This window comes from Microtus ochrogaster, linkage group LG3, assembly GCF_000317375.1.
Source record: "Microtus ochrogaster isolate Prairie Vole_2 linkage group LG3, MicOch1.0, whole genome shotgun sequence".
Classification (NCBI taxonomy): Eukaryota; Metazoa; Chordata; class Mammalia; order Rodentia; family Cricetidae; genus Microtus; species Microtus ochrogaster.
The window spans coordinates 6,604,596-6,609,221 of record NC_022029.1 but is presented as its reverse complement, the minus strand read 5'-3'; positions in this window follow the sequence as shown (position 1 = coordinate 6,609,221).

The following is a 4,626-nucleotide window of genomic DNA, read 5'->3' as shown; positions in this document are numbered from 1 at the left end:
ATTGAGAACTTTACTGGCAAAGCAAAGAATCATGTCATCATCCATTCTGTTCAGGTCTCAGAATGGTGAGGCTTGCATTAGCTGTTGTACAGTATGTGGAAAATAGAAAAGAAGAAGTGTTACTGCTTCCGGTGAAAGTTTCTCTGGGGAAGAACTGGAGAACCACAAATAACAGTGCAGGTTTTATTCCACCCAGAGTACTAATGTTCTCCGAACTGTGTAATGAGTTTTCTGCCAAAACAAGGATGACTCATTCAAAGTTTTTCTCTACAAAAAGAAAAGAAAAGTAAACAAGATAACGTTCACATAAATATAAAGAATCTCTTTGGATTGGTGAGTTTGAGCAGTATGTTAAACGCTTCCAAACATTTCTGATGTTTTTACCTTGCTATTTTTGTTGTTTTTGGTTTTTGGTTTCAGCAATATTCTTTCTACAACTCCTGCAGCCCCTACTTTTTTCCCATCTCTGTAATTTCTCATTCAGCAGCTCATCTTCATCCCTCTCTGGCCTCTCTGAGCATCTAATACTTGCAGATTCTAATAGCCACTTCAATAATGAGCAGAAATCTTATCTCACAGGTCCTGTGTCAACAATCTTTTCACTCTGAAGCTCTAGTTCACAGTTCTGAGATAAAATTATATGTCTTGAGTTATTATAGGCCTGGAAATATTTTATGCATCTTTATTCTCCTACTAATTTAACATCCTTACTCACTGTATCCCAAACATACAATGTACAAAATAAGCACGCAATGTTTTCCTCTGTGGAATAAAAGGTTATTTTTTACACAGTTTATTTATTTTCTGTATGATTGTTTTTTACTTTTATCCCATGTCTTTCATTCGCAGTTTGTTTTACCATAGTTAAACAATGCAAAGCAATTAAAAACTCTGAAGTCAGTTTCCTACTGACATGAAACTTAGTCAGTGAGGCAGTAAAAACCTGTTACCCTTACCAACCACAGCTAGATTTACGAGGAACAGCTAGCAATTGATCTCTGTCAGGTTTGCATTTTCATTAAATGATCTCTTGAATTTGTTAACAGTAAATTGCTATTCACTTTTCTGTTTTCCTCCCAGTTCTTTTTAATATAGTTAAGCATATATCGTTATTAAGCCTCTTACTTGAAAGCAACAATCGCTCATGTAAAAGCACAAGTGAACAGATACTCTCCTAACAAATATGTCTTTTATGAAAAGATCAATGTCATATTATGCTCTGCAGACAAGACAGATCTAAGTGCATTCTGTTTTTTTTTTTTTTAACAAGCAGTGGGAAAATTACAAATGGTATCAATATGTCCAACAGTTTGCCTGTTCATTTGCTACTCGCTCAGGCTATTCCCGGAGACTCTGGCACAGCTGCCTTTTTCTCCCCCCTACATTTTGTTTTCAGAAATGGCACATGGGAACTTGAGGACTGAAATAGTAAAACTCCAAAGCTCCCACTCTGTGTGGGCAACATCTTCCACTGGCGTCAGAATGTCACAAGCACTTTCATCATTTGGCTAGATAATAAACCTCCCTCCAGGGGGCTTCTTCTCAGTGGTAGTTCCCTGTACCCATTATGGCAGGCTACAATTCAGCAACTTGGGAAAATCTGGCTCTTTTACAGGTAAATATCTTTTTGTTTAATGGCTTTTGTGCAAATGATAATTCTCAGGGATATTCTTGTCAGCTAAAAAAAAAAAATCCCACTTAAATTTCTGGTCTAGATATTCATGAAATGCTTAAAGTGGTTTTATTTTAATGTTAAAATATTGCTTGTATTACAGTATAGAGAAAACTACAACAAGCACTAAAAAAAAAATAAAATAAAATTGCCCCTAGTTTTAGAAAATGAGGCACTAAAATATTTCCATCTGATGGACTGCTAAAGAAAAGTAATCAAGTACAATTCTTACATATGTGTGGTGATATCAAAAATGAAAACTAGGATAATAACACTTCAAATCTATAAAAGTGTGTTGGTAATTTTTGGATTACTAGAAGTATAGCTGGTTTTAAATAATTATTTTAAATTTTAGTAAACTATAAAAAAATCTGGCCTTTTATGAACATTACAATAAATTACATTCACTACTTTCTTTTAGATGTACATTCATTCTGCCATTAGCTTTTCAGTCTCTTAGACAAGCCTATATCTGAAGACAATGGTTTCTCCTGCCTTTTTGCTATATAAGTTTATCCTTTCAAATTGGTCTTATTTCCGGTTTGGAAATGAATACAAAACTTCAAATGCTGGAGTCAGACACAGAACACCCTTTTCAATAAGTGGGCTGAGAAGGCTTCTCAGAATGGAATTCTTAATAGCTATGGAAGACATGGGGCTGGGGCTGAGGGGTTGCTTGTTTGTTTTAAAGAAATTAAAAAAAAAAAACTTTCAAAACTGCTAAGAGATTCAGGGAGTGTCAATGATTTGAATGCCATAATAACATTTGATATGTTAGGGAATTTTCATTCACGGATCCAACTGAGGAGCAATATAACATGGCAAAAATAGTAACTAAAGTGGAATGAGCAAAAATTTAAAGTATCTAGGATAAATCTGTGAATGCCTAAGAAAGTAATGCATATCAGGAAACCTGCTGTGGTTTAAGTTAGGATGTCTTCCATTGGCTCTTGATTATTAGTTCATATTTTCTGGCCCTGTTTAGAACTTTTTAGGTGTTATCTTGTCAAAAGGCACAAGTCACTGGAGCAGTCTTCGGAAGATCAAAGACAAAAGCCATTTTCCTCTGCTCTTTCTGCTTCCTGTTTGCATGTTAGAATTGGAGCTCCCAGCTTCTTCCTTTAATCACCTCCCAGCTCGCTGCTGCCTGTTGTGAAGCTCCCTGCTCATAACAAAACTCTTGCTTGAATCATGAGCTCAAATAGATGATGTCTTCTATAAGTTGCCTTGTTCATGATGTTTTATCCACAGAAACAGAAAAGTGACTAATACAGAGGCTGTTTCTGGAAACCAGGATGTTATCCTGAAGAACTGACTTTCCTGTATTTTGGAGAAATGTGGAAGACTTTGGGACTTTCACCTAGAAAAGAAGTTGAATGCTTTTTTAAGATTTTTTTTTTTCATTTTACATACCACACACAGGTCTCCTCTTTCCCTTTCTTCTGTTCCTCCCCAATATCCCCTCTATGCCTCCACTATCCACTCCTTAGAAAGGGTAAGGCTTCACATGGGAAATCAATAAAGTCTGACATAGCAAATTGAGGGAAGAACAAGCCTCTACCCCTTCCTCAATGTTGAGCAAGGTATCCCTACACAGGGAATGTGCTCAAAAAGAAAGAAAGAAAGAAAGAAAGAAAGAAAGAAAGAAAGAAAGAAAGAAAGAAAGAAGGAAAGGAAGAAAGAAAGAAAGAAAGAAAGAAAGAAAGAAAGAAAGAAAGAAAGAAAGAAAGAAAGAAAAGAAGACAAAAACAAAACAAAAACCAGTTCATGCACTAGGGACGAATCCTGGTCCTGGTACCCATAGCCCCACAGACTGCCCATGCCATACAACTGTCACTAACATTTAGATAGTCTATTTCAGTCCTAAGCAGGTTCCCCAGGTATCAGTCCAGAGTCAGTAAACTTCCACCAGCTCTAGACAGCTGTCTTTTTGGGGAGCTCCATCATGGTCCAGTGATTAGCTGTGGATCTCTGCATCTGCTTCCATCAGTTACTAGATGAAGGTTTCTGTTGACAATTAGGGCAGTCATCAATCTGATTACAGGGGAAGGGCATTTGAGGTACCCTCTCCATTACTGACCAGAGTCATAGCTGGGGTCATTCTAATGGATTTTTGGGAGTTTCCCTAGCACCAGATTTCTTCCTAATGTCATAATAACTCCCTCTATGAAGATATCTTTTTTTTTGCTCTTCATCTTAGTCCCTTCCACAACCCAACCATCCCATTCCCTCATGTTCTCCTTCTGCTTCCTCTTCCTCTTCACCCTTCCCTCCAAACCCCATGCCCCCAGGTTACTCAGGAGATTGTATCTATTTTTCTCTTCCCCAGGGCATTCATGTATGTGTTTCTTAAGGTCTTCATTGTTATCTAACTTCTTAGGGATTGCTGTAGTGGGTTATCATTTCCTTTATGTCTAATATCCACTTGTAAATGAGAACGTATCATGTTTGTCTTTCTCAGTCTGGGCTGCCTCGCTCAGGATGTTTTTTCTAGTTACATCCAATTTCCTGCAAATTTTAATGCCATGTTTTGTCTTGTTTTTTTTTTTTTTTTTTTTTTTGTAATCACAGAGTAATACTCCATTATTTAAATGTTAAATATTTCCTTTATCCATTCTTCAGTTGAGAGTCATCTAAGTTGTTTCCAGGTTCTGGCTGTTATGAATAATGATGCTATGAGCATATTTGAGTACATTAATGTACTTGTAATAGGAATGTGCATCCTTTGGGTATATGCTCAAGAGTGGCATTGCTGCATTAATACATACCTATAAACATTGATTTTTGACAAAGAAGTCAAAATTGGACAATGGAAAAAAGAAAGCATCTTCAACAAATGGTGCTGCCATAACTGGATGTCAAGATGTAGAAGGATGCAAATAGATCTGTATCTATCACCAGGCACAAAACTCAAGCCTAAGTGGTTCAAAAACCTCAGTTTAAATCCAGTTACA